This window comes from Sphaerodactylus townsendi, linkage group LG08 (assembly GCF_021028975.2).
Source record: "Sphaerodactylus townsendi isolate TG3544 linkage group LG08, MPM_Stown_v2.3, whole genome shotgun sequence".
Lineage (NCBI taxonomy): Eukaryota > Metazoa > Chordata > Lepidosauria > Squamata > Sphaerodactylidae > Sphaerodactylus > Sphaerodactylus townsendi.
The window spans coordinates 62,918,444-62,940,494 of NC_059432.1; the positions used below are offsets into that span (position 1 = coordinate 62,918,444).

Here is a 22,051-nt window from a genome sequence, read left to right on the forward strand (position 1 = left end):
TAGAATATCTAAAACTACCTAGAAGCTTAGGGGTGAACTGACTGCAGTTTAATGAAGAACTGTTGCACAGTACCAAAGTCCCGTTTCAGGACATCCCAGTTTCAGTGGAGGATAGGCTTGTAATCTCTGTTGTAATCTCCTACTAGAAAATGGTCAAGTAGCAGAGGAGGTCACTGCAGATCTGTTGCAAAATGGGCTGAGCAGATATACATGGCAGCGGCATCTGACTGCTCCTAGACACTGTGGGATAAGGTGCAAGATTGTGAATGTTTTGAAGTAGGAGTAGGGAAAAGTGAGAGAGTGGTTGTGACTTGAAGGAGATAAGGAGGAAGGGTGGATGCACATTCAATCGCAAAGCTGGTACATTCAGCTTCATAGTGGTGAATGATGCTGTAGGGCCTCTAATTCAGAATCTTGGGTATTTTCATTTAAAAGAGTAACTTTCTTATCCATGGGTTATAAAAGATCAACTTAAAAACCAGATCTATTTTGGTGGGGCAGGGGGGAGAGATTTCTTCACAACTTCACAAAGAGAGAACTGTTTCTCTCTTTCTCACAATACTAGAACCAGGGGGCATTCAATGAAAATGCTGGGGGGAAGAATTAGGACTAATAAAAGGAAACACTTCTTCACGCAACGTGTGATTGGTGTTTGGAATATGCTGCCATAGGAGGTGGTGATGGCCACTAACCTGGACAGCTTTAAAAAGGGCTTGGACAGATTTATGGAGGAGAAGTCGATGTATGGCTACCAATCTTGATCCTCCTTGATCTCAGATTGCAAATGCCTTAGCAGACCAGGTGATCGGGAGCAGCAGCAGCAGAAGGCCATTGCTTTCACATCCTGCAAGTGAGCTCCCAAAGGCACCTGGTGGGCCACTGCGAGTAGCAGAGTACTGGACTAGATGGACTCTGGTCTGATCCAGCAGGCTAGTTCTTATGTTCTTATGTTCTTATTACTGTTCTATTTGATTTGACTGCCACTGGTTGAAGTCAGTTGCCCATGTTCTGGATGGGACACACATGAGTGGCTGTTGTTGGAAGTCAGATACCTGAGCCCTGGATGGGTTTGGATGTGGTGGTGGCAGGAGCTTGCTCTTTGTCTCACCCCCCCTCCCCACACACATACACACTTGAAGGCAGGGCATGAATGGTTGGGGTTCTTCCCAGTATGGGGTCTGGGGCAGCTGCCCCTTTTGCCTGTTGGCTAAGACTGCCTCTGTGACACAGTAAGATAATTGCTACACTATGCTCCAAATGTGGGCTGACACTTTACTGTGCTGCTACAACAACCTCTTTCTCACTAGTATATTGAATCCCCTGGTCCCTCAATCAGTGCAGCTGAGCTCCTTTGGAACAGGCTTTCTCAATGTTAGTTCTGTCTTGATGAAATCTGAATCGTAGGCTTACCCATTTGTGGTTTATCCCTTGTTTAAAGTTTTTTATGTACTGTTCTGACTTGACAGTGAGTTGTGTGACAGTAAGTAACATGTTAAATATACCTTAGGATGAACTGTCTGTTTCTTGTCCTATGGGCTTCCTCCTATGTTTGTTCTCCCCTAAGGCATTCGAATCTGTAGCATAATCCGTAACCAAATCAACAGCATCCACCCATAGCTCTCTGCATACTCCAGCTTTTCTCAAGGCAAAGAGATCAGCATGGTATAGTGGTTAGTGGCATTGTTTTTACATTCTTTAATCTGCCTCAAGTCTATTGCATTGTTTGCTGGATGTATTAGCCTGTATGATTGCATTGTTTTATATTCTGTAATCCACCTTGAGTCTCAGAGAGAAGAGTGGACTATAAATAAAGTAAATAAATAAATTATAATATTGGACCAGGACCTGAGAAACTCCGTTTCAAATCCCCAACTGTGCCATGAAAGCTCACTGCGTGATCTGGAGCCTGTCTCTTTCAGACTAATTTACCTCACAATGTTGTGAGGACAAAATGAAGGGGAGAATGATGTTGCAGGTCACTTTGGACCCTCATCAGGGGAAAACTTGGGGATAAATTTGTAAAGAAATAAATAATACTTTAAAAATGGTGGCCTAATTCTTAGTAAGGTGGTAAATGTATGTCTTTACTATATCACTTATCTGACTTAATGGTTCGTCGCTGGATCAATATGGCAAAGAGAAAAAAAATTAAATCTCCTTTTGAAAATAGAGGATGTGGGAGAAGACAAATTGGCTGAAGGGGAGGTTGGGTGAATACACAGGGGTGTGGATAAGCGCCATTTGTTTGGTGGGGTAGAGGAATAAAGACTGTTTAAACATGATCACATGCTCAAGGGAAGCTGGCTTGGAAAGTATCAAAAACAATTGCAGTGAAAGTTGCTTGAGAAAACTTTTCTTGGGAAAACAACAGAGGAAAAATGAAGGGGAAATGTTTTCAGAACCAAATGAAGGGAAAAAACATGCAGAATTCAAAGAAAAAATGTAGCATTTGATGGAAAGATACATTGTAAACGACTGGTGCAGAAAAGGCCTTAGGTTCCAACCTCCAGGTGGACACCTCCCAGTATTACAACTGCTCTCCAGATGGCAGATATCGTTCCCCTGGAGAAAATGGCTGTTTTGGAGTTTAACCTCTGTGGCATTATAACCTGCTGAAGTACCTCACAAACTCCATCCGCTCCAGGCTTTACTCCTGAGCTCTCCAGCAATTTCTCAACCCAGAACTGACAACACTAGACTACTGTGCTCTGTTTGGGGCAATGTTTTTCATGAGTGTATTAGAGGAATAGGAGAGGACAACAAAAATGCTTAAAGGTCTATAGAAAACATACCACATGCAAGAAAGAACTGATTATGCTTAATCTGCATTAGAAAAGGGCTACAGTAGAAAGAATGGCAGAAGGACATTTGGGGCCTTCTAAGGCCTTCAGTGCCTCTTGAATCTCAGGGGAACCCCAGGAGCAGCCTCCAGGGCAGCCTAAAGTGTTTCAATGTAAATAAAGGAAGGCTGTGGGATTTCAGTCTACAAACAGAAGTGGATCCTGAGGGGGGGGGGGGGATCAGGTGTGTTGAGTATCGTGCCTTGCTATCTATTTTGGAATATTGTCATGGTTGCAATGAAAGCGGCAAGAAGCAAATCTTGTCTATATCTGCATGGAGCAGGCTCCAAAACCATATGGGTTAAAAATTGAAGGCATGTATTTATTTGTTTATTTATCTTTATTTTAAACATTTTAGGCCATCTCAACTTAGGTCCCCAAGGTGGCAAATGATCAAGAACATTAAAACAAACATTTGAAACAGCGCCTATAACAACAATTACAAATCACAGTGGAGCAAAACACCTATTAATTAAACAAAAGACATATAGCACAATAAAAACACATACAGCAAACTAAAGACTAGATCGTCTGTCCCTTTTTATTTTTTTCTGCAGTTTTTTGCTACTGAAGGTCTTAAATCCACAGGATTCAGGAAACTGATGGAATAGACACATTTAGATAGATGGAATAGACACCCACACATTTGGGAAACTGATGGAATAGACACCCACACACACCAGCTGGGTGACCTTGGGCTAGTCACAGCTTTTCGGAGCTCTCTCAGCCCCACCTACCTCACAGGGTGTTTGTTGTGAGGGGGTAAGGGAAAGGAGATTGTAAGCCCCTTTGAGTCTCCTAGAGGAGAGAAAGGGGGGATATAAATCCAACCCACTCCTCCTCCTCCTCCTCCTCCTCTTCTTCTTCTTCCTCTTCTTCCTCTTCTTCCTCTTCTTCTTCTTCTTCTTCTTCTTCTTCTTCTTCTTCTTGATGCCTTCAGGCAGCCTAATCTCCCCTCCTCCATTTTATCCCCTCACGGGGTGTTGAGAGCATAAAATGGAGAAGGGGAGAATGCTGTAGGCCATTTGGGGGTCCCTACTGGAGAGGAAAGATAGGTATAAATTAAGCGTATAGAGTAATAAACATAGCTTGCCATGTGGGAAGTGTGGGAAAGCTTTCTTCTTAAATATATGCTTAAACTGGAATATAGATGACTGCGAGTGGTTTCATAGTATTCCATGATGGCTATTGCTTCATTCCTAGTCACTGACTTGTTTTGTTACTTTGGATGAGGATGTTCCACCTATCCACTGATGTATTGCTATAACATTTTATTACTACTTCTTGGTTACAGATGGGGATTTAAACAAGTCCCAATTATGTATAGTTTTCATTATACATGCACATCCTCTCAGTGTGCTCTTTTCTCAAGTGAATTTTTCTTCTTTTTTAAAAAAATGTTCCTCTGTTTTGTGGGCAGGTGCATACACACAACATGGCAACAAGTTTCTTCTTTTTTTTAAATAAACCCTTCAACCCTCCTATCACACAATAATGTGAAATCTGAAAGCAATGAAGAAGCAAAAAAGAGAAGCTGTTCTTTAAAAGAAGACACTAGACTTTTACAGCTTGGTGAAAATCCTTCCTTATTCAACTCCGCCTATTGTGATGACTAGCATAGGTGACCATCCAACCACAGGGGAAATGTAGGGAAGACATTCTTTTTGATAAAAAAAACCTGAAACATTACCATGCATAAAAATGTATGTCACAATTACATCATAATTATAACAATGCAAACCACCAAGCAACCTAAAGTGGCAGAAAACCTTACTATGTGATAACTAGGCTGAGTTAAACTCCCCTGTTCTGTTTTCCAGTTCATACTTTAGACGTTTTCAGTGTCATTTAATAGTATTAGTTAACCATTGGTGCTTCTAAATATAATTCATTTCTACAGTGACAGCAATATGTGCCCAGTCAAGTATTCTCACACTTGATTTTACATCATGTCTTCAAAAAATTTTAGAAAATACCTAAAACCACATTTAACTGAATGGTAGAGACTGGGCCCAAAATTTACAATGTATGCACTTGAATTTTGGTTGGGGGAAAAGGAGGTTTTACTCTGGAGCTTGTTGGGAAAGTTTGCTTTAAGGTTCCTGATTGGTGGAGGCAGGTTGTTTTTAAGGACATTGCAGTGCATTGTCTTATGGTACTTTGAGGTTAGCACTCCTTCCTTTTGAGTGAAGGTGATAGTCTGTATCCATTTTATAGGGCCTGCAGACCTGTGTTACACCATAGCTTGTTTTGATTGATGATCTTTGTTGGAAGTAAGACAAAAGAATATGACCCTCTTAACTCACTTGAATGTCTGTTGTGTTTAATATCATCAACTGTGGTATTGTTCAGAGTCCAGATCATTCTGTCCTTCTCAGAACTTCTGATCATGATATCCTTGTTCACCTTTTAGAGTTTGGGTTGGGAATAACTAATTTAAGTTGTTGTGGACTCTTCCTGGAAGGTAGATCCAAGATGGTAACATTAGAGGATTATTATTCATTTCCATGGGATTTATTCTCTGCTGTTTCCTTGAGTCCCACATTGTCTCCCATGCTGTTTAGCATCTAAAATCACTGGGAGAGGTTGTCTGGAGTCACGAAGTATGATGCCATCACTATGCTGATGATATTCAGGTTTGATTTTTTCCTTTTCCTTTGGAACAGGTGAGACATCTAAAGCCCCGACTCCTGAATATGTGTCTAGTGGCCTGGTTAAGGGTCAATAAGCTGAAACTCAAGCTAGACAGAGTTAATGGTGTTGGGTAATTCAGCAGACTGGTTAGTTAAAGAACTTCCTGTCCAGGATGAGATTATTCTGTTCTTGAAGGGACATACTTAAAACTGGCTACTTCTGGATTTTGAAAACTCAGATAAGCATCTCTGGCACATTTTTTTGTTAGTTCTCAGTTTAGTGCAGAAGTCAGGGTAACAGTGTGAATTGTTGGGCCTTAGTTCATGCTGAAGCTAAAGCCAGTAACCAACTGTCTGAGCCAGCAAACCTCTCTCCCAAACCCAGGACTTACATACCGGTAGTTTGCAGGGGAAGAAGTCCCACTGCTTCCTGGCTCCTTCCAAACAGGGCTTGATTGGATCCAGTCCTAAAAGCAGTATATATGCATGAACAGTAGTCTGGCACTTTGTCACTACTGTGCTACCTCTTCATGGGCTTGTTGTCTCTACTGCTCCCACTGCCTCAGGGGAGAACCTGAAGGACTAGTGATCTGAGATCTGGTCCTGTTAAGAGAGGGGTGACTGCTGTGGCATCAGGCAGCATTGTCTAGTGCTGAGGATTCAGGGGCAGGTCATTCATGCAAGGTCTCAGGGTCCAGGTCTTTTGGGTTTGGGGGACTGTGGTAGTGCAAAGTGCCCCGACCACTTTTCTTCTTCTGAGTCTTATCCTGGTCATCCTTGGATGGGTCCATTCCCAGGTCCAAGGCCAATGCAGGATGGACTCTGACAAGAACATATACAGATCAGACTGGACACAGTGTGTAACAGACTTCTCTCTGTGATACACCTCTGAAGATGCCAGCCACAGATGCAGGCGAAATGTTAGGAACAAAATCCACCAGACCACGCCCACACAGCCTGGAAAACCCACCACAACCAGTTGAATCTGGCTGTGAAAGCCTTCGACAATACAACAGATAGTTTGATCTAGCATTCTTTCAATGTAATGTGCTGATGGCTTCTCATTTTTTCCATAGCAGTCCCATCAAATCCAACAGAAATTGATACCCATTTTGTTTGTTTTATATGTAATTGTGTCAATAGATGGCAATTCATTCATTCATTCATTCATTCATTCATTCATTCATTCATTCATTCATTCATTCATTCATTCATTCAAGCAGATCTCATTTGAACTATGTGGGTTGGGGTGGGATGACAAAATTGCCTTTCATGCCTCTTTTGCTAGCACCACAGTTTCACCTCCTTCCTGTCCTCAGATGTCCCCCTGATCTGTATGACTGCTAGTCCATGCATGTCTCAAGACCTTGTGGATCAACTTTCCTATGATTGGAAAGGAAACAGATGAAACACCTTGCCCCATACAGATCCTCTTTCTCCTTTACGCCTGTGAGGAAGGCCTTGCTCAGTGTGAATGTCATGTTGATATCTATCAGGAGTAGGACTTTCCCAGTAGTTGGTCCAGTACTGTTGATCCCTGTTCTTTCATAAAAGCAGTGTAAATGTAAAGGTGCAAGCACTGTGTCATTACTGACCCAAGGGAAAAAGTCACATCACCATGTTTACTAAGCAGACTATGTTTATGGGGTGATTTGCCATTGCCTTCTCCAGTCATCTACATATTTCACCAGCCTCAGAAGAATGGAAGGAAGTCAACATTGAGCCAGTTAGCTAAAGCCATCTTCTGTTGGGATTGAACTCAGGTCATGAGTAGAGCTAAATCTTCTGGCACTGTCATATCTCCAGCACTGCCTCTCCCATTATGTCCCCACCCACAACAAAGAACGCTGTGCTCCACAAATAACAATCTCCTGGTGGTCCTTGGCCCAAAACTTTTCTGACTATCCTCAGCCAGGGCCAGGCCAGGGTTTTTTTGGCTTTGACCCTAACTTAGTAGAATGCTCTGTCATATGAGACCAGGGTCCTGCGGGACCTAGCACAGTACCACAGGGTCTGCAAGATGGAGATGTTCCACTGGATTGACCGTCAAGGACAGCAACAGTTCTCTTAGCTGGCCTCCCATTGCACCCACTCTCCTTCTCTCCTTTTCTCTTTTCCCCTTCCCCCTCTCTTCTGCCGTTCACTTCCACTTTTCCCTACTTTTTTCCGAACCGTGTTTTATGCCCATCCTATAACATCTTGTGGCTCCCCATGCTGGATTTGCCTGATTTCTCAGTACCTGGAAATGACACCATCATCTGAGAACCACGCTCATTTTAGATTTTTAATTATTTATATGATATTTATTATTTTAATTGTAATTTTATGTTAGCCACCCTGAGTCCAGCTTTAATTGAGAAGGGTGGGATGAAAATATAATAAACAAACAAGCAAACAAATGGATATATGATGTCACTCAGGGACTTCCATTTCTTGTAGACAGTACCTCATACTTTCCAAAAGTTGCCTTTTCCTCCAGGAGAACTGATCCTTGTAGTCTGGATAAGGTATAATTTCAGGAGAACTCCAGCTTCTACCTGGAGGTTGGGAACCCTATATATTGCTGTTTATGCAGCCTTGATTCCTAAGGAAAAACACCTTTCCCTTTGAGGATAAAGTAAATGTTATACTTGGTATTTGTGGGCCTTAGATGCAGCCTTTTGGTGTCTGAGCGCCTACGAGTTGAGCTGTTGCAATGTATGATTTTAAACCTTCCTGTCTGGCTGGCAAAATTTGCAGTCACTGGGACTGGGACTTGTGCAAAAATGTTTTACCTCCTCCCACCCCATCTGGCGGCTTGTTGCCTGCCAAGCGGGCTTGTTTCCGTGTCTCTGTTTAATTTAATAAAATCCCCAGACTGACAACATGAAGCAAAGGAATGTGCCTCTCTGGAAGCAGCAAGTATTAGAGCAGAACTGTCCTTTGCCCCAAACCCACCTTCTGCCTCAAGGAGTTAGTGGTGCTGTTTGCTGTCTATGTTGCAAAGGACATCTATGTTATTCAGCCCAGAGATGACCTTACCAGTAAGTCCCTGTGGATTTCTAGATGTGTTTATTTTGTGGGCTGAGCTCTTCTCGGAACAGGCCCAGTTGGTGCATGTGAAAGGAGGATTGTTGAGTGGCTCTTTTTCCTGTTCTCCTTTGTGATTCTTAGCCTGTGGTTTTCCTCGCAGCTGAGAAAGCAGGGTTGAGATACAGGCATTAGTGAGTACTGTGTTAGCGAGGATTGAGATGCCGTGGCAGAGGTCTATGTCTTTTGTTTACCCATGTGTGGCAGGACTGGAAGCATTCTACACGTGACTCTCCACATCTACAGCAAGAACTTTTAATTCCAGTCTAAGAAAAATTGCACTAATGACATACATCATTGACATTAATATTAAAGTAAGCATTTTTATGGCATATTTTCTTACAAAGCAGGAGAACAAACCCAACTGTATGCTAGAACTGTACACACAGGTCCTTTCCTTGCTTTAGATGTTCTATTCTCTACCCCTCCATCTGGTTGCTATATGTCCCATTCCAGACACAAACCAATGTCATTTTTCTCCTATGGAAAAGCTAAGCCTTTATCAGTATACCTTATCCTACCAATTTACATAATCACCCCCAAGGGCTATCAAGAATATCTAACCCAAAGGAGAAAGATATGGACAAACAGACCTGGGAATTCACCCTCTTGCATCCTACATCCCGGGCCAGTTACCCTGTCTTAGGGCCCCTTTTTACAGTCTTGGTACCTTAATTGTAAGGTTTCCCAGTATTTTTTGAACCATGAAAACAACTTTATCTTTATTCCGTTTGCCTGTCTAGTTTTCTTAAGCCATAAAAAGCCATCTCTGGAGGCCTGTCACACACAGCCGCCTGTGGCTGGCCACTTCATTGTGCAGCCCTGATGGTCTGGAAGCTCCTAAACCACTTGTGGAAATTTGAAGCCATTCTATGTTTAAATTTTTTAATTTAAAAAGTGACATTTCTATGTGATGAATAAACATGGCAAGTTGTATCTAACTGTACTAAACGATTGAGATAAAAGTCTCTCTGCATTTGGCCACTGTCTTGCCTGTATCATATTATCACTTTTGTTTTCAAAATGGAGAGGAGGAATGTTTCAAATTTCCACAAGTGGTTTAGGAGCTTCCAAGGACTTGCAAGGACATATGATGGCGGAATGACCATGGAATAATTTCGTTGGAATAGTAAGACCTATGTTTTTAGGGGAACACAAAGATATTAAAATGTTATAAAACTGTGGAAGTGGTAGGGGGGGAATCACAGTGGTAATATGAGCTATGTAAACATGTATGAAGACTAAAGCTAATGCAGGCTAAATGTTAATCCATGTTTTGATCTTTACTTACTGTGACTTCTTTGGCAATTATTTAAGAAGATGTTTGGCTTTGGCTGAGTAGCAGAAATGTTTGAGGGCTGTGCTGTTCCCTGTGTGGCCCCAGTTGTGCTCTACTGTCCTGTCAAAGTTGATTGTCCTGTGCTAGCCTAATTCAGGTGACCGGATGGGTTGTCTGTGCTAGATTATGAAGGGTTAAATGTTTACTGTGCTTTAATGTGCCCTGTAACCACATGACTGGCACACCATGGATTCCATCCTGTCACATGAGTCTTTTGGTTAGAGTGTTTGTGAAGTGTTATGGGTGTTCCTCCATCTGGTGTTTGTTCAAGCTGTTGAATTATTTCATAAGGTGAATGAAAGTGCTGAGTAAAAGAAAGGCTGAAAATGGCTGCTTGATTCTTGGGAGAAAGAGTGTTAGATTTTGTTCATATAAAATCTGGTAATTTAACAAGAGTGTACAAAAGCTATTGTGTGCAGTAAAAGCCCATCTAGTCCTGGTGTATGCCAGGAACAAAATTGTCCAGCGTATTTTATCAATTCAAACTAATATACTTAATTTATTAGAGGAACTCCATTTCTGGATTGTACAGAGTAAGTACAGTTTCCTAATCTAGTCTAACTAACTAGGATGTCAGGAGATACAGGACCTGTGTCCTGCACTCATGGTTGCAAGATGGAGAAGAGGACATGCGTGCAAATGGATGTCTGGAAAATGAAGAAGGAAGGAAGTTTCCCTGCCAGTATCTATATATCAAAGGAAAAGTGTCAGAGAAGCTAAGAAAAAATGCCCAGTGCCATGATTCTTCTATTTCTCTGACTCTATAGTCAAGTCCTCCTCTGAAGTCTGAGGTTAAGAGACAGTGCAAAGTCCTTCATGTCCAGCCTAGAGATTATCCTAGAGTGTATAGCCTTCAGACATTTCCTATCTGGATTAAAGCTGATCTCATGTTGCTACTTGGCAGGGGTGGGATGAGGGGTAAAAGCAGCTTCAGGTCCATGTGCCCTTTCTCTGTGCAGTGAATTGACCAGTTTATTGGCTTTCCCAATTCTTGCAATGCTAAACATTGTATTTGCAAAGAATAGTTACAATTTGTGCTTCAATGCTGCTCTTAAGGAGGAGTTCACTTCTCTTTTTTTAAATACTTGGTGATGGGTTGTGGTGGTTCATACTCAAATAACAATATGAAATGGATGGATGCTTTTTCTTTGCTATGTGTATTTGAAGGACTGTCCACCCACCTCAACAGTTACCAGGGGGCGGGGGGTGCACATTGCACTGGGCGCGTACCTGCTGGGGATGGAAAATCGCTTCCGCCCCAAGGTCTTCTGGGTCCCACCAGGCCGTTTTCAGCCTCAAGTTTTCAGCTTTTTCCAGCCTGCACTTTCAGGCTGAACTAAGGTAAGAGTGTGTGTGTATGTGTGTGTGTGGGGGAAACGCAGAGTGCGCATCAGGCACAGTATGGCCCAGCTACGCCTCTGCTCCCAAGAGACAAGACTGTTTCATACTCTGATGAAGGCAGACTCTCCATGCTATCTTCCATCTAGGCACTCATCCTGTGGCATAGACAAGGATCCTGTAAATAGAGTTCAGCTACACAGGAGGCTGTCATGTGGGCAGAGTTGTTCTCTGAGTTACCTTAATCTCATCCTGTTTATGACTTTAACAGAGCAGTCCTAAACAGAATTATATCTGTCTAAGATCCTTGACTTTAATGGTTTAGAACAGTCTAACTCTATTTAGGATTGCATTGTAAAAGTAAAAAGCGGCATCTTGACTTGTTCCTAGAAGCTAACAAGTTAGTTGTTAGTTCTAGCCAATAGGTGAGCAGCTATGTTGTGAGCCAGTTTCACTTTCCAGAACATCTTTGACTTTGATATTATTGTTGTTTTAACTGCTGGCCAGAGGTGTATTTGCCTAGGGACATGGGGTACCCCATGTCCCAGGGCACCCCCACTTGGTCATGTGGGGGCGCGCAAAAATTTCAGGTTCGTTAGTGTTTTTTTTGTAATTTTTAGTGTTTTTTCACTTTTTTGGCCAGCAGGGGGCATATTTTTAGGCTAGTGGCACTAAAAATTCAGGATATCATCAGGTGATGCTCCTGATGATACCAGCCAAGTTTGGTGATGTTTGGTTCAGGGGGTCAAAAGTTATGGACCCCAAAGAGGGCACCCCATCCCCCATTGTTTCCAATGGGAACTAATAGTAGATGGGGCTACCCTTTTGAGGGTCCTTAACTTTGGACCCCCTGAACCAAACTTCACCAAACCTGGGTGGTATCATCAGGAGAGTCTCCAGAAGATAGTCTGAAATTTTGGTACTGCTAGCTTAAAGATTGCTCCCCTGACAGGCATCCTCAATTTTTCCCCAGATTCTCCCTTTAAATCCACCCCCTTCGAAGTGGATTTAAAGGGAGAATCTGGACTCCCTAGATTAAAAAAAACATTGAAAGTATTGTCGAAGACTTTCATGACTGTATTCAACTGGTTGTTGTTGGTTTTACAGGCTGTGTGGCTGTTGTCTGGTAGATCCTGTGCCTGCATCTGTAGCTGGCATCTTCAGAGGTGTATAACAGAAAGAAGTCTGTTATAAGAGAAGTCTGGACACAGTTTTTAACAGACTTCTCTCTGTGATACACCTCTGAAGATGCCAGCCACAGATGCAGACAAAATGTTAGGAACAAGATCTACCAGACCACAGCCACGCAGCCCGGAAAACCCACAAACCCAACATTAAAAGTGATGCTGTTTGGGGGGGTGGGTGGGGAATCTACCCTGAAGCAGCATCATTTTCAATGTTGTTTAAACCAGGGAGCCCAAATTCTTCCTTTAAGGTGGATTTAAAAGGAGAATCCGGGCTCTCTAGTCTAAACAACATTAAAAGTGATGCTATTTGGGGGGAGGGTTGGGATGGGGGGAATCCACCCTGAAACAGCATCACTTTCAGTGTTGTTTAAACTAGGGAGCCCGAGTCTCTCTTTAAGGTGGATTTAAAAGGAGAATCCAGGCTCTCTAGTCCAAACATCATTGGAAGTGATGTTGTTTTGAGGTGGATTCTCCCTTTATAGGGGATTTAAAAGGAGAATCGAGGCTCCCTAGTTTAAATAACATTGAAAATGATGCTGTTTCAGGTGGATTCCTCCCCCCTCCCCCAACAGCATCACTTTCAATGTTGTTTAAACTAGGGAGCCCTGGATGTGCAGATTTGTGAGTTGGGGCATGTTCTATAATGTGATGGTGACTTTGAGATGACCTGGTGCAAACCCCCCCCCCTTCTTTTGTTGTGTGTGTGTGGGGGGGGGCGCCCACACGGGGGGGGGGTACGGAAAACTCAGATTTTGCCCCAGGCTCCATTTTCCCTAGCTACACCTCTGGGAGAGAGTCATGTATGTTTTGTTGGAAGTTTGGGGGCAGGGGTGATTTGTGAGAGATGATGCTGACATTTGTTTGGTAAATGTTTTGCTGGGGGTGATTTGTGAGAGATTTACATGCTTAATACCCACTTGTACTGGCTTGGAGCTGTTTCTCAGGCTAACAACCTACCTCATAGGGTTGGTGTGAGGACAAAATTAGGAAAGAGAGTTGATGGGGAGAGAGCCATTTATGTTTTGCTGGGGGGTGGGAGATATTTTGTGAGCTGGTGCAAAAAATAATTGTTTGGTCATGGTGAGGGTGACGCTAAACTTAGGTTTTGTCCCTGGGGGCCAGTTTGCCTAGATACACCTCCGCTGCTGGCATTAGCAGTTTTGCATTTAAATTTTTTATTTTGTGCAGGGGTGAAAGCAACCTATGTTTCTTACCACTTCAGCCTCTTGGGCTGGAATAGGAGTTCGAAGCAACACATACGGTCACATAATTCAGTCTTGATTTTATCTTTATGCTACAAGCTGCCTTGGAGGTCTTATTCTGGAAAACAGTGGGATATAAATTAAATAAAATAATTAAATGTTAACTTTTATGAACAATAAAACTTAAGCTGGGAAAATAAGAATAATGAAGAGAAAAGTGAGCAGGAAGTTTGTGTGGATATAAGGAGAATGTTATTATCTTCCTGGATGAGTAGCAAGAAACGCAAATCCAGTTGAACACCATCACTTTCTCTGTAGTAGACTCCTCTCCACTCCTGGGATATAATGAGATGCTTTTTGGGATCTTACCACTGGAGGGAGAAGATGGAGGGTGTAGTGAAGATATAAATAGGTGCACTAAAACTAAAGTGTGATGGAGGGGGGAGGGGAGATATGGAGATGCAGGAAAAGAGCGGTTCTGAGTGTTTGATGGGATACTTAGGGCTATTTTCTATTGTACTTTCAGCAAATGCGATGTGCACACAGCCATTCTTTAAAATGCAGAAATGAATGAGGAGGATTGTCTTGAGGAGAACATTCATACAAGGACACTTCTCAATTTTGGGACCAGGGATTGCACATCTGTGAGAAATAAGCAGAAATATGAACCAGCCTTAAGTCCACCTTCGATTCACAGTACTGTCCTCTAGTGACTGATCAAGTGCAATGTATTGCTTATGGGAGTTCCAGCATGCTTTTCTGTAAGTGGTGGGACTCTGAGGGTTCCAGTCGTAAGCGTGCATTAGGGAAGTGGTTCCCAACCTGGGGTATGTGCACCTGGAGGGGTATGTGCCAGAGCACTTGGGGATACCTGAAGAAAATTACATTATGGGTTTGCTACAATGGGGTACAATTTTAGGGAAATGGGTTGACAAGGGGGATGCGAGTAAAAAGAGGTTGGAAATCACTGCATTAGGGTGTCGAGCTACAATGCCATGAACATTTACTGAACAGTGAGCATGACTGATGCTATTAGGACTTAATTCTGAGCAAACATGCATAAGATTGCACTGCGTGGCTGTCCAAACTCTTTTGTTATATTAAGGTGCTCGTTTGACTTATGTTGTATTTAGACTTCACAACAAACAGAGGTGTGTTTGTAATGGGCATGTATATAGCCTCTTGCCATTCATATGTACCCCTCTGTGGCTAGACAGTGTGGGCTGGATAATGCTACTGTTAGATGGATTTGTAATTGCTTGACTGACCAAACCCAAAGGGTGCTCACCAATGGCTCATCTTCATCCTGGTGAGAAGTGACTAGTGCAGTGCCACAGGGTGCTGTACTGGACCCAGTGCTATTCAATATTTTTTATCAATGACTTGGATGTTAGAATAGAGGACGCTAATCAAATTTGCAGATGACGCCAAATTACGAAGGGTAGCTAATACTCCAGAAGACAGTGTCAAGAATTCAAAATGACCTGGACAGATAAAAGAGCTGGGCCAAAACTAACAACATGAATTTCAACAGAGATAAATGTAAGATATTACACTTGGGCAGAAAAAATGAAACGCACAAACAGCAGTGTGTGTGAAAGGAACCTGGGAGTATTAGTAGACCACAAACTGAACATGAGTCAGCAGTGTGATGCGGCAGCCAAGAAAGCCACTGCAATTCTGGGCTGCATCAATCATATTGTGTCTATGGCCATGCTGGCAGGGGCTGATGGGAATTGTAGTCCATGAACATCTGGAGTGCCATAGGTTCGCCACCACTGAGATAGAGGGATGTAATAGTTCCTCTCTATTCTGCATTGGTCAGGCCTTACCTGGAATACTGTGACCAGTTCTCGGCATTGCAATTCAAGAAGGATATTGACAAGTTAGAACAGATCCAGAGAAGGGCCACCAAAATGGTAAAAGGTCTGGAATCCATGCCCTACCAGGAGAGACTTAGGAAGCTGGGTATGTTTAGTTTGGAGGAGAGAAGGTTAAGGGATGACATGATAGCCATGTTTAAATATTTGAAGGGATGTCATGATGAAGATGGAGCAAGATTGTTTTCTGCCGTTCCAGAGACTAGGACAAGGTGTAACGGATTTAAGGTGCAGGAAAAGAGATTCCACCTAAACATTAGGAAGAACTTCCTGACAGCAAAGAACTGCTCAACAGCAGAATACACTGCCTTGGAGTGTTGTGGAGTCTCCTTCTTCGGAGGTTTTAAAATGGAGGCTGGATGGCCAACTGTCAGGAGTGCTTTGATTGTGTCTTCCTGCAATGCAGAGGTTGGACTTGTGGACTCTTCCAACTCTATCATTCTATGATTCTTTTGCTCTTCCCCCTTTCCTTGAGGTGTGGAGTGCGTTGGAGGCTTGGGAAGCCTTGAATCTAGTTGTAAATCACTGTGATGTCTAATGTAGGTGCATGGCCCAACTGGAGTTTGTTTCCCTGTCACAAACCAAACTTCTAGAACGGAATCAAATCATTGTTTAGAATCCTTCAATTCTGATAATCCAGAAGGGTTTGTGTGTGTGTGTGTGTGGAGGGGAGGGATTAGGATGAGAGAAACAAATTCTACTTTACCTGGGTTGCTGCAATCAAATGTCATAGTGAATTGGAGCTTGATTTCAGGCTTTCCAAACCCACAAACTTTTATTCACACCTTGCTTTGTTTGAGGAAGGGGAAGGAGGGGGGCACATATGAGCATGTGTTCTTTCCCCTAATGGACAAACCTGTTTCTTGAGATATTGGAATGCTGTCTTAAAATGATTTTATGAGAGAGGGGTTTGTTTAAAGCAGCATCTGACATGCTTTAAATACTAACCCTGTAAGTGTTATGAGAATGCTTAGAAGAATCATGCAAAAATGCTATGTTGTTCAGAAAGGCTGAAAAGACACAGCCTGGGTGGCGTGGTGTCCTTGGGAGTAGTTTTTTTTTTTGTGGGGGGAGCTTGTTGCAGAAAAAGTTCCTTCTCTGTGAAGGCTTTTTTTTTTTTAAAAAAAGCATTTTAAATAAAACCACATGTTAAATTTTGATGGATGATACAGTGTAGAAGTTAATGTTGTATAAGTCAGAGTTCTGCCTTACTGGGTTGTTAGAAGGATTACTGAGATAATGTATGTGAAATTCTTCTTGTAGCCAGAAGTGGTGGAGAGTTCATGATTGAATTGGTTTGTGTGTGTGTGTGTGTGTGTGCTTAAAATGGTTCATGAGGTCTTGTTGTAAAATATTTTTAAAACCCAATGCATGAAACATCTTCATAGTTTTGATGCTTTTCTCATGAATTACATCAGACTTATTTGCTTTGCCTGTAAGACAATCACGTGAAATAGGCTGGGCTGAGACTTGTCCAAGGCCACCCATCAAGTGTTTGGCTTCCCATGTCCAAACATGGCATTGTTAACTGAATCACACCCTTCCATTCCCTGTGTAATGTGTGTGTGTTAAGTGTTATCAAGTTACATCTAACTCATGGTATGCCCCTTTAAAAATAGCCCCCTCTTGTGTATCTCTACAATACCCCCCTATGTTCTGTGTAGCAAGATTTTCCAGTGAATTTCCAGAAACAGCTGCTGGGCGGGTCATGTGGCTGCCATAGTCACAACAAGGGTTTTGAGCTGTGCTTGTGTTTAAAGAAGGAAAAATCCAAACATCAAATAAACATCAAAGAACTGGAGCAGCAGCGTGACAGCCAGGGTGGGTAGGCCTGACTTCTTGCATCTACAAGCAGCCACAGAGATGTCTCCCCTGCAAGTCAATGGTGAATTGATCAGGCGTTCTAGAGTGAATGTGGGGGTAGCATCCTTGGGTGCTCATAGCAAAGGTGCCATAGTGTTGCTAGCAGCCAGAGTGGCTACTGGCAGGTGATGGGTGGTAGGGCTGCCAGATCCAGGCTGTGAAACTTCTGGAGATTTGGGAATGGAGCGGGGGAGGACAGGGATCTCAGTGGGGTACAGAGTCCACCTTCCAAAGCATCTATTTTCTCCAGGGTGACTGATCTCTGTAGTCTGGAGATTAGCATCCCCAGATCCTACCTGGAGGCTAGCATCCCTAGTGGGCATTAAAGAATAAGAAAGCATTAAAGAACCTTTGCTTTTCAGTCCCCAGCCACATGATCCCAGCCCTGAGGTTTCTCTAATGCCAAGTTCTTTCCAGTACTACTGAGGCATTTAAGACCCTTCTTCCACCATATCATGTGACTTCAGGCCCTCTCACCCCCACCCCAGTCTGATCTGCCATTTTCCTATGCTATCAATTTACCATCCACTGATGTTTAGCATCTGATATGAACTATCCAAAAAACTGTGGATGCATGTTTATTGGTAGACCTTGTGTGCTTTTTGTGCACAATGATCCACTTTTTCCAAAAGTCATGTTTATTATACACCAGCCCTCCTTTGGAGCACTGGCTTTTTCAGAGACAGCTAAAACATAGTTGGGGGAAGTCCTGTACAGAGTTATGTTGTTGGCAGCACTGACGATGGAGTCTGTAGAACAGTCTAGGTTTATGAGGCTTCAGCTAGACTTGAGGGAAAGGATAAGTATGATAAAACTTGGTCTGATGTTGATGGTTACAGGACCAAATCAAGCCTGAAATTTCACCCCCTCTAATTCACGGCAGATATGTCTGGGTGGAAGACGTTGTAGCTCCTCTGAATGAAGGGTACTTCACACACAGAGAGAATTATTTTGTAAATAATCTGTATAGGTGTCACACAGAAAGAAGGTTGCATGGAGCTGACATGGAAATAGTCCCATGCATTAGTAGTACAATGTGGTAGTCACAGAAAAACTGTCCCTGTACTCTGCTTTGCATTAGTGATGCATAGAATGTGTTGCAGAGCTTTGTGTTGGTCACCCTGATCATGTGGTTTATTCCCACATAAGAAACATGTTTTTGGCAAACCATGGAACAGAGAGGTTTTTAAAATTGCTATTATGTCATTCAAATACTGTATTTTTTTGGCCCTGCTCAAGTATTTCTGCATCCCATTCCCTTTAGGAAGAATGCAAGAACACACCCCTGAGATAGTGAGTTACGTTCCAGCTTGGCAAACTGGTTGTTCTTTCTCTTGCTTAGAAACAGATGAAAGTGGTGAGGGTGATTCCTCCCAATTATTTTTTAAGGTCTGTGGCTCCCATATGGCAATCTTTCCCAAAATTGGAAGCAAAACAAATTTGGATGCCAAATGCAGCAAGGTTCACGTGACTTCAAAAGAGAATTGGCCGGGGAGCCTTTACTCCAGGGCATGTTCAACATTATTACCCAACACCTTGTTTGCAGCAGGCAGGCATTATCCACTGGCTATCTTTCTGCTGGTATCCGGGGGAGGGGGGGCATGTCTATCACCCATGCATGCCTTAATTTTTAATATTTCAATTATTTTATCAATATAAAAAGGTGAACAAAAAAAAGTCTTGAATATGGCATTTGTACTCTTTGCTCAAACACTGAATGTCTTTTATGGCAGCGAGTGAAGGGGAGAGTAATGGCGACATGTAAACTGCAGAATTGCAGGAGGACACCATGAACCACCATTTGCTTAGCTTCCCAGGTTCAACAGTTGTCAGTCTCCTGATGAGCTATAAGCCCAAGCATCAAGACTGACTGTCTTTTCCTGGTGTGGTCTGGACTCATTGAGTGCTTGAATATAAAACTACAAAGGTGCAGACGTCCCAGTTTGTTGATCAAATGCATGGGCGAATCGGATGTTTGGACTGATTGACTAATCTTATTATTGTTACATTTTTAGTGCTATTATCAATTTATCAATCTATCAATATGGTTATTTAACTTTTTTAAAAATCTAATGATCTAAAGATATACAGGAGCAGGGAAGCCACGAGCAATAGAAATGATACAGCAGGACAAGAAGCAGGAAAGTTTCGGCAACAGGGAGGAGGGCGAAGGGGAAGCATACAATGCATCATGAGGGAGTGGGAGGTGAGACCAGGCGGGCTGGCCGTGGGCGGAGGTGTAAAAGGTCCGGGGCAAAACTGTAACACTGGGAAATTTGTCCTGCTCTGGTGGTGAAGCAAATTAAATTTATGCTACAAGTGGTTTTGCTTTCCACAGGAAGAGTGGAAAGTGAAAGCAGGGCAAGAGGAAATATGTCCATACAAGAAATCTTGCCGCGATGGACACTCGCCTCCACCAAACATCTTGTGCATAATCAGCCAGTGTTTTATCTTTCTTCATCAAATCCTTTAATTGTGGAGGCAGATGAAGTCCTTGTCCATTTTATCATACTATCAGATTTGTTGCTTCTACTGTATCCATATACTCGTATGGTCAGAAACAGTGTAGAGCAGTGGTGGCGAACCTATGGCACGGGTGCCAGAGGTGGCACTCAGAGCCCTCTCTGTGGGCACGTGCAAGCAGAGTGCCGCCCCCCCCCCCCACATCTAGGCTGGCTTGGGCCTAAGACCTAGTTTTGGGGAAGCAGTGTAGGTAACCCTGTTAAGCGCTGTTAAACCCCACTGATTTTCATGGGAAGAACTAAAGCGCGATCCTTTACCTGGAAGTAAGCTTGGTTGCTGGCAATGGGGCTTGCTTCTGAGTAAACCCTCCTAGGGTCGTGAATCACTCGTAGAAGAGTTACACGGTTGCTTCAAAGCAAAGCCACCGACTACCACCAAGCTTACTCCTGAGTAACGCGCGCCTTGGAGCCAACCGTTTTTTCTAAACTAAAACCTCAGTATTCAGGTTAAATTGCCATGTGGGCACTTTGCGATAAATAAGTGGGGTTTGGGGTGCAATCTGGGCACTCGGTCTCGAAAAGGTTCGCCATCGCTGGTGTAGAGGATAAACAGGAAGATACAAATTCTGCCTTCTGGTGTGGCTAAAGGTATTTTTTCTCTATTGGTGAACAGTGAGAAAGTTGCAAGGTAAGGATCTGTGTTTGGGGAAAATATTATTTCAGAGCTCCCTCCCCTATCCAGTTTTACACAGCCTTCCAAAGCAACCATTCTATTCTGTGCTTTTCCCCTTCCTCTGACACAAGCAGGTGTATTTTTTGACACCAAAAGACCCTTTTTTTGAAACTTGGCCTGGATATCATTGCTGGACCTGAGCTTAGATGGGAGGCATGTTTGTTTGGATATATGCTACGCATCTTATAGCTTTTGTGAGTTGCATTTATCACCTGGTTCATATAGGTGTGAGTAAACCAAGTGGGGCCCTCGCATCCTAGTATTAAGAGGCTATGTGCTGCCGTGTTATCATACAGTGTATATGGGTTTCTCTAAACCCTGTTCATGCTCCTGTGTATGTTGCATTGGTGCTACTTACATTGCAAATAGGTTTAGTCCTGCTGTCCCACCCTCCATGCCAGAATAACCGCCTTGGCTGAATGTGCATTATCTGAAACTGGCAATCTGTCTGCTATTTCTCCTGTAAAATTATGCATGGGGTAGAATTTCTGTAAAATTATGCATGGGGTAGAAAATGTTGCCAGAGAAATTTTTCTCTCTTTCTTACAATAATAGAACCAGGGGGCATACATTGAAAATGCTGGGGGGAAGAATTAGGACTAATAAAAGGAAATATTTCTTCACGCAACACGTGATTGGTGTTTGGAACATGCTGCCACAGGAGGTGGTGATGGCCACTCACCTGGATAGCTTTAAAAGGGGCTTGGACAGATTTATGGAGGAGAAGTCAATCTATGGCTACCAATCCTGATCCTCCTTGATGTGAGATTGCAAATGCCTTAGCAGACTAGGTGCTCGGGAGCAGCAGCAGCAGCAGCAGCAGCAGCAGCAGCAGCAGCAGCAGCAGGCCATTGCTTTCACATCCTGCATGTGAGCTCCCAAACGCATCTGGTCGACCACTGTGAGTAGCAGAGTGCTGGACTAGATGGACTCTGGTCTGATCCAGCACTCTTTCTTATGTTCTTATATACATACTTGTTGCAGGCCTTTGTCACAGTTTGCTTTATCTGTTGCTTTTCTTTTTATCTGTTGTTCAGGGCTTCCTCTTCTTCAACACTGGAGGACAGTAGACAGTTCTGGCCTATTGGGGAGTGGATGAACAAGACTTGTTTACTGAGCTGGGCTCAAGGCACACAAGGTTAGATTTAAGTTAAACATTAAGAGGAACTTCCAAACAAGACAAGTCTTTCTTGGTCTGGGAGCACATTTTGAAGACCACCTATTAGTTTGTATGATGCCACAAAGAGTCCCACTGATCACTTTAATTTCTAAGCATTTAGCGCATGAACAAATATTGGGAGGGTGAAAAGTTCCATTGATGTGAAGGCCTTACACCAAGACCTGAAACTTGTGTTTGCATACAGACATCTGTTCCTGGTGATGTTCTCTAGTGCAACTCTCAAAGGAAGTGGGAAGTTCCTCTAATAAGGAAAGGGTTTAACAGTTCAAAAAACCTTGCCCTTGTTCACCCAGACATCAGGGCCCAGTCTGGCCAGATAGCAAAG

The 22,051-nt window shown here is 43.0% G+C and overlaps 1 protein-coding gene across 12 annotated transcripts in view; it reads left to right on the forward strand.

Annotated features, from left to right (window-relative positions):
- LZTS2 (leucine zipper tumor suppressor 2) overlaps window positions 1-22,051 on the forward strand; it is a 73,875-nt gene that overhangs the window by 15,489 nt on the left and 36,335 nt on the right. For 3 of the 12 annotated variants that reach the window (XM_048505702.1, XM_048505701.1, XM_048505703.1), the window contains one exon: window positions 21,584-21,684. The exons of the other annotated variants lie outside the window; for them this stretch is intronic. The gene's annotated coding sequence lies outside the window, so the exon portion shown is untranslated. The remainder of the gene's footprint in view (window positions 1-21,583; window positions 21,685-22,051) is intronic. 12 annotated transcript variants of the gene reach the window in all.